Source organism: Tribolium castaneum, chromosome 4 (assembly GCF_031307605.1).
Source record: "Tribolium castaneum strain GA2 chromosome 4, icTriCast1.1, whole genome shotgun sequence".
Taxonomy (NCBI): domain Eukaryota; kingdom Metazoa; phylum Arthropoda; class Insecta; order Coleoptera; family Tenebrionidae; genus Tribolium; species Tribolium castaneum.
The window spans coordinates 21,686,620-21,698,674 of record NC_087397.1 but is presented as its reverse complement, the minus strand read 5'-3'; the positions used below and the strand labels follow the sequence as shown (position 1 = coordinate 21,698,674).

General features: G+C 26.2%; 1 protein-coding gene across 3 annotated transcripts in view; it reads left to right on the top strand.

Moving 5' to 3' along the window:
• Window positions 1-1,492: 1,492 nt before the first annotated feature.
• Dh31 (Diuretic hormone 31) overlaps window positions 1,493-12,055 on the top strand; it is an 88,841-nt gene continuing 78,278 nt past the window's right edge. For all 3 annotated transcript variants that reach the window (XM_064356339.1, XM_015981730.2, XM_064356340.1), the window contains exon 1: window positions 1,493-1,649. The gene's annotated coding sequence lies outside the window, so the exon portion shown is untranslated. The remainder of the gene's footprint in view (window positions 1,650-12,055) is intronic.

Sequence of the window (12,055 nt, the reverse complement as noted above, 5' to 3'; positions counted from 1 at the left end):
AACAACATTTAAGTTAATGCTCCTTTAAATTCGATTATGAAATTGACTCTATGCAACTGTTTTGTAGTCTTTAAAAAAGATTAAAAATTGTCAGTTTCTGTAATCCCTAATTCTTGATCTTTATTTATGATGGATTTATGAATCCTTTTAAAATATGAACGATAATTTTTTAAATTTTAAATTGTTTTATTTAGATATATCATTCCAGAGAACAGTCATCTTGATCCTAGATGCAATTTTTTTATTATTATTAATTATGATATTTGATAACTGAAACTGAAACTCCAAAAGTATATTCTTTAGATACTTCTAAAATCTGTAACATATTTGTTTTTCTCAAAAATCGAGACTATAAATTCAAAAGTCGCAATTTCTAAGTATTTTTTGAGAATTCGTAAACTGCAAGCAATTTAAAAAATTGAAGTTTTCAATTTATTTAAATTTTCTTCTTGTTTCGGATATCAAAATTAAGCGGCTAAAATAATTTAGTAGTACTGTTTGAATAATCAGGGGTTGAGCAGTTCCAAATAGTGAGAAAAAAACTAATTGATAAGCAAATCTTTAACTTTTTCGTTATAAGTTGGAAAAATACAACTTTTCCTAAATTATTACAGGAATTTATAAATTTGTCACTTAATTTAATTTTATACCAAAACACTTGAACTGTGTACAAAAAAAATCTGTTCAATTTTATTTATTAAATTTAAAACAATTTCTAAATAAATCAGAGCCACATCTTTGGATTTTCTTGAGTAAACAACATTCTTTTAAACTTGTAGTTATTATGCAGAGATAATAAAAATGAATACTTGTAAATAATTAAAACGCCACCTACTGGAAATTTGTAATATGACTCCGAGTAGAAATTTGGCATGTTGTGCAATTCCAGGGCTTCCCTCGAGAGTTAAATTGTATTTTCTCCTCGCGGAGAATAAAAAATGAAACATTTTTTTGTGCATTCGTTGTAATATGTTTTTTCCCAAACTGAATTAAATGTCAGTGTGATTTTTTGTGGGTGGATCCTTTAAATTAAAGAAAAAACAAATAATAGTTATTTATTATACAAGATGATAAGGAGATTGTTTATTAACAAATGAAAAAAATGATGAAGTCACAAGTAGAGTAAAAAATTTTTATTGCCGTGTATAAAGTTTAATGAAAAATAAGTTATTATTAATCCTTCAAATAATATTTTGGAATTTGTAAATTTAATTGAATAAAGTGCGACTTTATTTACTCAAAAGAGTCGATAAAGAAATAGTTTAACATCTGTTATCGAAAAAAAAAAGTTTTATCTATGTTTGCATAACGCATCAGAGATTCAGTGATATCCGATTTTTCGCGCAATGTCAAGCAATTTTTTTAGTGTCGACTGGTGTAACGGACTAATCTATGTAATTAGTTATACATTATCAATGGATTTCATTTGACATATCGATGAATAATGATAAGTGTAGTGTATGTTCAATGGGCCGATGCTGATTGGTAAGTAGGCGGCGCGAGCGTCGGGACGCAAGCGGGGCGTCGCGACGCCTATAAAAGATCTTCCCGTTCAAACTGTTTCCCTCACAGTTACAACCCCACATTACAACCGACTTCACAGCCTAGTTCACATCGCCGGCCGACGACACCAACAGGTGATTTGCGAGGTGAGTACGCTTTCAATTTTTTTACTATCTAATTTTTCTTCAACAAAAAATTAGTGCACGAAAATTTTGAATGAACGTTTGTTAATATTGTTAATTAACCCGCAATTTTTAAAGGCTTTCTTTGAAACTAGAAATACGAGTAATTTTTACTAAATTCCTAAATTAATCTAATATAAAATAGCACATTTTTAAATTTTTTTAATAGTTTAAAAAACAATACCGGCATCACACTTTTCAATTGAATAGTTTTTGTATCATATTCTCAGCTATCCCATTTTTATGGACGAGACACTGCATAAATTTCTAGATTTTATTTTTAGTTTTTTGGAACAGGATCAGTTAAAGTTTTCTTTAAAGAAACTTAGTACCAGTCAAATTGTTTGCAACTTACAATTAAAGCCACATTTTTGAAATTTGAGACAGGACGCAAAAAAGACCACATATTTTTATTGTTAAATAGTCGTAAAGATTCTGTTAATTTAAAAAGCACTAATTCCAATAATTATTTTTAAGTAAAACGTGAAACTTGTTAAAAGAATTGAAACAACGAAACCCAAGAATAAGACAATGTGCAACCACTTCCTATTAATTTAATTTTGTTTACACATAACGGACGGGACAAAAATCTTGTGGATGAAGATAACTCAAAAAATGGATTCAGACGGGTTTTAGTTATTAAAGACTTTAAAACAATATTAAAATAAGACAGTAGAAAATAAAAATTCTTGGTCTTGTTTAACGATGTAAGAAGTATGAACAACTTTTTTATGTGTGAAGAACGGACGGGACAGCAAAATTTGCGAAGATAAAAAAATAGTATTACTAATCAAATCAATTTATTTACCGATTTCCATTTTCTAAACTACCAGAAACTAGAAAAATACTCTTCAAAAAATATTTAACAGTTGTATCACGTCAGTATTTTATGTTATCGTCTACACGACAAAGTATGTAAATTTTAGAACCCAATAATTTACTTCAATTTAATTATTTATCCTCTCCCATTCCAAATTGACAAAAAAAACTTTTTGCCGTAAAAATGAACTAAAAAGAAACCGAATCGTGTCTCTTAAAGAAACTTGACATTACTAAAATTTTTTTGAAAATTTTGCTGTCAGGTTACATTTTTCCTGGAATGTGTTTATTTAAATAAACAATACATCAAATTTTCAATTATTATTTTTAAAGTATTTTAATTTAATTTCACATCGTGAGAATCTTTGTTTCTCACAGACTTCCAATTTTTCAGTCTCATGGTTACGTAGTGTTTTACCAATAAAAGTTTCTCACTATTTCAGCACTTTAGTTTCTTATTTTCCAATAATTTATATTCATTTTCTTAGTTTTTTAGTTTTCCAAGTTCTTATAATTTATGTCCTTACTTTGCAATTTTGTAGTTTCTTAATTTCTTACTCTTTTAATCTCACAGTTCTTTAGTTTAGTTTTTGTATTTAAATATTTCAGTTTAAAATTTTTTAGCTTTTCAGTCTCTTAGAAAATTGATTTTTTATTTACAATGTAAATGTTCCAATTTATTAGTGTTTCTCTATTACACTTCTATAGTATTTTCACTTTCTCGTCGCTTTTGCAGTCACATAAATTTTCAGAATTAGTCTCACTTTTTTAGTTTTTTATCATTGAGCTTTTTTCTTAGCATTAAAGGCTGAAAGGCTTTTGAATTTATATTTTTTTTAAATTCTAGACTGACTTGTTGTATTCTAAATATGTTTTAAACATTCTAAAGCTGTGTTTAATCTTCCTAACGTAAAATAGGACATTTTTAAGTGTAAAAAACAATACACACATCAGATTTTTCACTTTAATAGATTTTTAAATTTTTTATTTAGAGATTTTTTGTTTTTCATGATTTCTTTGTTTTTCTATCACACGGTTTTTAAGATTCTCATTATTTCAGTTTTTTAGTTTCTCAATTTTTTAGTTTCACAATATTATATTTTCAGTTTTCCAATTTTTAAATGTACTTACTTTGCAGTTTTATAGTTTTTTAATTTCTCACTTCTTCAATCACTAAGAACCGGCTTATAGAAAGCTTTGTTAAAATTTAATTTGTTGTTAAAAGTTAACAACGTGAATGAACCAACCAAAATACTTTAATTTGGTCACCTGATCAGTTAATCACGCATTTAATTGCGAATTAAACTAATGACGTTTCTCTAAACTGACCTTAAGTTGTACAGAATCTTAATCTCACTGTTTTAAGATTTCGTTTGTATTTCATCTTTTCACTTTCCAACTTTTTTATTTTTTTTAGTCTTTTAGTGTACTGGTTTTTTATCTAGAATTTAAGTAATTCAACTTATTAGAGTTTTCTTATTTCCAGTTATAATAGTTTTTTCATATTCTCAAAAATAAGTTAGTTTTTCACAGTTTTTCAGAATTTTATTTTCACTATTTATTGTTTTCTTTGCATTTCATTTTTTTAGATTTTCAGCGTTAAAGTTACTTGCTTCGAATGTCTGTTTTGTTATTTTTAATTTTCTATTACTTTTCTATTTCTAATTGCACTCAGTGGGCAATGGCGCTCATGTTATTTTTGACTTATTTGAGTATTATTGAGTATACTGTTTACCTGATATTTCTCTAAAAGTATGTAGAGCCATTTTACATATTTTCTCAATTAAAACAATAAAAAGACTGCATCTAAACTTGTAAATTACGACGTTATTAATCAATTTTGATAAAATATCTATGTTTGAGGTTATGTCAGTGTTTTAAAAAGTTCAACACAATCTAGACATAGCTATGGTATAAGTGTTTTTTGTGGAAAGTGGATATGGATATAATTGTGATTATTGTAATTCAAGTTTATAGTTTAAAATGTTTAATAATTGTTATCGCAAAATTATTTTTTTAATGATACATATATTTTTCTTACGTTGTTCATTAATATTGAAAAGTTTTTTACTTTCTTGGTGTGCATTTAGGGGTAATAGTTAACTTGTCTCAATTTTTGACTATTGTATTAAACGATTTTTACATAGAGTTGGTTTTTCTACATTTCGGACAACTTATTGGCGAAAACAGAACCATAGAATTAATGTTATTGATCTGATAATATTAATTTGAAGTTAAGTGGGCGCCAATACCTATCGTTTCCCTAATTCTGGAAATATACAAGCCCATGCAATAGCTCAGTATTTTAGTCAACCAACTTAAAAAATGTCTTTAGCAGCAATAACATAAAGTTGTATTTTTTCTATGAGATTTTCGAAAATCTTTTTTTGATTTGATATGTCTACTTGTAACACATTATTGATAAATATTTAAAAAAAAACGTAATATTTGCATTTTTTTCTTGTAGGTCATGAAAAATTTTGGATCTTTAATTAAATCTATGAAAAAAAAATTACCCAACAAGTGAATTTTTAAACTCTAATGCAATAAATTATTAGATCAACTTTTTTGCGGTTAATAAAAATTATTTGTTTTATATTTAAAATGGAAGGCTTGCCTAAAAAAAATGCCAATCTAACCAGCCAAATCAAAACTCACCATTGTAGTTCATGTTCATTACAAATCATAAAAAAATGTATGACAGTGGCTCTTGGTTTTCAACTTTGTATACATTTTTTATGTAGTCATATGATTTGCAAGGATTCTATATTTTTTCAACTGAAAATAACTTTAACATAAGCTAATTTTTATAATATTCCATTTTTTATTTTATTAATCATTTACAAATCTCCTAGATTATTCATACCATTTATGTGAAATAGTTTTTCCATGGCCACCTACTATCAGTCATTTTAAATACATTTTCTTATAAAAAGTATGATATTTTTTGTTGTGCATTATCTGAGTGGAGTATTTTTTTGTGGAGAGATCCAATAACTTTAAACAATTTTTGTTCTTTATAATTTTTTTGTATCGGCTTTGGTTTTGGAATAAAAAAATAATTTATATTAAAGTGTGAACAATTCGAACGTGTGCCATTTATTATTAAATTATTATTGACTTGAAAAATTATTAATTGTTAATTTCGTGGAAAAATGCTGTGTTTGGTTTAAATTAATAAGTAATTACTTAAAAGAGTAACTAAAGAAAATTGCAAATGTTCTTTTTAATTTTGGCGCCCTCTACATATTAAACGGTGCAACTTGGTATAGAAGTAACTTGGGTTAAATCGCTCTATTTTGAGGTTTCCTGCTGTTCCCATATTTTCATTACACTCTGTACAATAAAATGTACTAACCCGGCGCATCCACCATTTTTGTAAACCCTTCGTTAACGTTTTTAAATTTACAAAGAAAAGTTCTTTGCTTGAGGGAGTACAAAGTTTGCGAATGTTTTACTTATTTAATCAAACAATCTTTTTACTAAACTTTCTCCAAGTTGAAATTAATAATGGCCATGTTTTTGTTTATGCTGAAATTTAGTAAATAAACAATAAAACTTTTGATTGATTTTCGTGTGGAGCCGATAAATGGCAAGTATATTGGAAAGCACTTACTTTTCCAAAGTGATTAATTGTGGCAAGGTGTCATCCAATGTGCATTTAGCGAAATATTGCGCCGGAAGTGGCAGAATATTTTCCGGGACTTTTTATTGATAAACCACAAATCTTTATAATTTTCAAATTTAGTTAAATTATTAATTGTAAGAATACGTGATGTTTCAATTCATGAATTTATGATGTATTGACAATTATTTCCTTGGATCTGTTCAATGTGAACTATATTCAGAAAATGTAATTATTTGTATCTGCACAGCTAAGTAATGCAATTAGGCGTAAAGCGATAGTGTTGAGTTGATATCGAATCTGTTTATTTAATAAATAGCGTTGAAATGTTAAAATTTAACAATTTTGGGATTACTTGAATATTTGAAAATTTTGTCACTTTATTTTAATAAAATTTCTAAAATATTAAAAAATGTAATTTTAAAAAAATTGTTAAATTCATAACGTCCGAGTCACTACACTAAACGCTAATCCATGAAAATAGCTTAACACTAGCTAATTATAATTAAAAAGAGAGCATTTTGATTTTTTACTCATAATAAAAACTAAATTTTTACTATAACCCAAAACATCTCACACAAAATCTATTATTCTTGTTTCATTTTTCCAGAATTTTTCTACAATTTCTTATTAGTAAAATTTATTAATTATTATTATTATTAAGTTAAAAAATATTTCTTAAGTCAGTCTAAAAAATTGGGGCTAGCTCCAAAAAATTATTAATTAAATAAACAACAATAAGCAACAATTTTTTTTAAGTATTTTTGTTCAAACATTTCATTTAAGCATTGTTTGTTTGACACTAGAAATAATTAATAATTAATTATTAATCATAATAATTAAGTTATTAATTAAATTTTTTGTAACAAGGAATTGTGGAAATTTTACATAAATTGCGAAAACAATAACTAAATGATAGCATATAACGTTAATATCACATATTGTTTGTAAAGTACTCTTCTAGCAGACTAACTTTGTGACGTATAGCTATATTTAAATATTTTTTATACAGGGTGGGTCATTAATATGGGCGAGCTCCATTGCACCTACACTGTCAAAGATATCGAAATAAATCAAATAGCACTGCAAATGTGAAGTTAAAGCGCACGTTTCAAAATTATTTTGGCTTGTACAGGGTGATCCATTTTTACAGTGCAGCCTTAAACATATTTTTTTTAAATGGAAGTCCCTGTACATTTATACATATCTAAATGTGCACTTTTTTAGGCTTTATAAATCAGTTTTGTTTTTGCAATTTGCTTTAACCTTTTGAAAGTTATTTAATTTTTTCTACAGTTTTGTGTGTCTGCAGGCACATTATTAAAAAATCGCAGTGCGCTTGGTTTTTGAGATATTGAGTTGGGATTTTGAATGTGCATAAATTACTCTTGGGGGTACTTTTCCGTAATAAGGGTGTACATTTGCATTGTAGCATTACCATGCTGTGACCCATTCATTTTGGTAAACTTTGTAGAACCATAACTTGATTTTTTCAAATAGCACCCTCTCTATTTTATTACTGAGTATTATTCAGCATCTTATTTTACATATTTTTCACCTCTTTAATTTTTTTTAAAAGTTGATAATTTCGAAGATAACTCGGTTTTTTGGAAAATGGAAATAAAATTCCTTGAATACCAACGTAGTGTGCCATGTAAAACAATACATTCTGACGTAACAACATCAGACTGGCGTTTTTTGTAGGTGACGTTTTGATTTTGTTGTGAAAATGAATTTTTCATGTAAACTACATACACATCTCATCGAAATATATACTTAAATTTTGATAAGAAATTATTAAATAAAAATTAAAAAAATGACGGCACTATTAGAGAAAATATACAAGAAAGAATTATCAAAGCTTTTTGTAGAACTGGTTATGCCACTTTATTACTTAAGAAAGCCGTCATTTTAAACAGTTTTGTAATTGCAAGTAATATGTTTTCACTGTTGATTCGTTATATCTCAGTATTTTTTCCCTATTTCTCCACTGTAAATTTCTATCATTTTTATTTATTAATTCGTGTTAAAATTTTATTAAAATTTATGTTTCGTCGAGATTTGTAGGTATGCATTTTAAGCGAAAAAGTCATTTTCACAAGAATATCAAAACGTGACGTACTATAAATGCCATTTTGACATTAGTATATCAGAATGTATTGTTTTTCATAGCACGCTATATTAGTATACAAGAGATTTTGTGTGCATTTTTCAAAAAAATCGAATTATTTCCTTAACAAGTAACTTTTGGAAAAAACTTAAAAGGTAAAAAAGATCTAAAATAAGACGCTGAGTAATACTTAGTACTAAAATACAGGAGGTGCAATTTGAAAAAATCAAGTTATATATGATTTATTGATTAATTTAAATTAATTTAATTTAAAAAGCCTAAAAAGTGCAAATTTTAATATGTACAAATATACAGGGGGTGCTACTTAAAAAAGTTGCACTGTAAAAATGAAACACCCTGTATCGGCCAAAATAATTTTAAAACGTACACTTTGACTTTCCATTTGCAGTGCCATTTGATTCATTTCGATATCTTTGACAGTGTAGGTGCAATCGAACACGCCCATACAACCACCCTGTATATTGATTAAGTTATAACTTCAAGATAGATTACTAAGTCTAAATTCTAGATAAATACAAAAATTTGAAATTTTATTATAAAAATGTTTGTGTCTGGAATCAATTGTGGAATAGAAAAATTAAACAAAACAGTTTTAAGATTTTAGAATCCACAATTCAGATTGTAGAAAAATTCAAAAAGAATAAATACAAAAAGCTGCTTAATGCACACTGTAGATGTTTAATTTTGAATTAAGATAAAGTTTTATTTCTTTTAAAATCATCTAAAAAAAACTTAATTTTTTTTTGAGAACTAAAAATTACAAACTCATTAATCGCTTAAGTTTAAATCTAGAAATACATAAAATTAAAAATGAAAACAAATGGAAAATTAAAGCTGAAATATTTTTTATGTATTTTTTTTTTATTTTCTTTAAGATATTCTTGGTTTTACACTAGAAATAATAAAAATTCTATTAATTAAATATTAATTTTAATAATAATTAATTTATCAATTAATATTTGTAACAAAGAATTGTGGAAAAATTCACATAAATTGAAAAAAAAATTATTTAATGACAGTACAACTCTAAATGAGAAAAAATTGCTTTATAGAAAAATATCTTCTTTGAAATTCAATAATTTGCTGTTCTTCTTTTGTTCAGTTTAATTTAGGATATTTAAGAAAGATTTGTTTTAGAATGACATTAAAAATTATAAAACTTGATTAATTCCTACTTAATTAATTTTTATTAATACAAATTGTAAGGGAATTTCTAAAAAAAACCTTATGTAAGTACAATACAGAGAAAAACTAAGTATCTACAAACAATTGCTGAATTTCTATGTGATTATTGATTAGTAGTTTTTGATACACAAAAAAACACTTTTAGAAGACTCACAATATTATACAGGGTGAGTCTACTAAAAGTATAGATTTAATTTATTTATTGTAATCATTTAGTAATATTAAATAGTGACGAAAAATATATATTAGCCAGTTATTTGAGTACAAGCGACGCTTTAATGTTTTTGGTGCAAAAAATACATACAAAATAATATAAACACAATTTTGAAACTATCAACAATTTTATTAAAAAGTTTTTGCCTAAAACATCCCTTAAGCATGGTTGTCTTAAAAGAACACTATAAGTCATATAATTTGGACTAATTATATTTTTTTTATTTTTACTTTTTTTGTATTATTGTTTTTAATTAATTAATTTTAATTATAAAGAAAAGTAGCAAAATTTAAAAAAGCCACTTTTAGTAGACTAACCCTGTACATAGAAATATTCATCACATATTTTTCATTTAAAAAGTCAGAGAAATTAAAAAAGGTGTAACACCATATGACTAGTTTTTCTTTGATTAAGGGAATGTATTTTAGTTGATTCCTTTTTGAATTTGAAGACCATTCTTTACACTGATTTTTCTCGCTTTTGAAACTCTTATTAAAAGTAAAATAGACTGTGTTAATAAACTGTGCTGTGTATTATTAATAAACGCTCATATTCTGTTACAAAATGACAAAACTTCTATATTTGGAAATGAAATACGTTTTGCAATTAAAATTGCATTTTGATCTACTAGTGTAATTAAGTTGCTGCAGTATTTTTTGATGAGTGCTATAAAGTGGGAATATTGAAAGCTGTAAAACTTTTATATCATCGATCTAATAAATAAAAATTATTACCTTACCTTATTCTGCAAAAAGATTGATTCTACTATTTTTTTTACAAAATTATTTATTCGTGGAACGTTTTCTGCTTTCACTTATCTCTTAATAATAATAAATTAAAAATGAACAACAAATCGAAACAAATATAAAAAAGACGTGAGAAAAATTAATGACATTAAAGTACAATTGAAATGGTTTAAAATGTCGGTAATTTGCAGTAAATGGTTTTAATTAAAATTCGAATCAAAATATTTTCGTTTGAGAAACAAATTTTCTGCTCCATGTATTTTCCACACACTTCGTAATTAATATGTTATCCGTCCATGTATTGATTTTTTTCGTTTGTTGCTCTCATTTGTAATTTGTTTTTGTAAGTTTTTTTTTTCACAAGAGTACGTGAATTCAAGAAACCAAGCATTGTTTTATTTATTTGATTAAATGTGATCGTGTTAGATCGTGTTTGTAATTATTAATTACCACAGTTGAAATTCTTCGTAACCAAACATCGAGCTAATGGATTTTTACATTAACTATCGGTTTTGGAAGTCGTAATAAAAACCTCATGATATCCACACTAAAGTTAATTTCATTTAGCAAGTTAATGAAAATTTATGAAAGGTTCTTACGTTGTTTACTACCAAAAACTCTCGTCGTGGGAAATTATTTATTTATTCCATATTTAATTAGTTTTTTAGGCAAGTTACTTATTTCATTTATTTATGGTATAATTAAATGTTTGCAAAGATGTGCTAGGTTCAGGTGCGTAAGCTTGTAATTTCAGATTTGCATCGTCCGACATAATTAAATAACATCAAGGGAGAGAAGCACACTGGAAAAATGCAAATCACTTTTTAAAGATGTTATCTTCTTACGAGAATTTACCTTGAATTTAAACAATCATTACGTTGCAAAAATTGCTCCACCAAATTAATTACTTGTTGAAACACATTGAGAAAAATGCAAAAGTCGGTTCGAGTTAATGCTCTAAGTGATTGTCGGTTTAACATTTATTTTTTTAGTATCAAAAGGTTTACAAGCTTTATTTTCAAAAATCAGGAAAACTTGACAAAAGGTTCATCAAAAAATAACAATAGTTTATAACTAATAAATAATAACTTGTTTCATCTACCTTTAATCATCTTATTATACAATGTGTTCAAAAATAGTTGTTCATTAAGTTGACTATGGCATTCAAATTTATTGAGCCGCTTCGTCCAAATGACTATTGTAGTTTCTTTGTCAAATCTTTTAATTAGCTTTTTACTCAGTTTTTACATTTTTCGGCAAAATTGTTTTTGATTTGTGTTTTATATTCCTGTAATTTTTGTTGTTGTATATTTTTTTTATTTTTGGATTCGAAGCTCCTTTGCATTATTTTGAAGGATCTTGTCACTTTGACAACAATTTAAATTGAACACATTGTTTTTTTGTTTATTTACTTTCTATCAAGAAAATGCAAGTTAATATTTTAATTCTGCATCGAACGATATAAAAATAAACAGAGTTGTAGACGTTTTCGACATTTATTCATTAAATTTGTCATTAAAATGGTTGATAAAAAAGTTTCTAACTAATAACTCCGAATGTATTAGGATTTACGTTAGGGTATGAAAACATGTTCGTTTTTCAATTCCGCATCAAATGATGTGGAAGTAAATTGTGACCATCTGTAGTAAT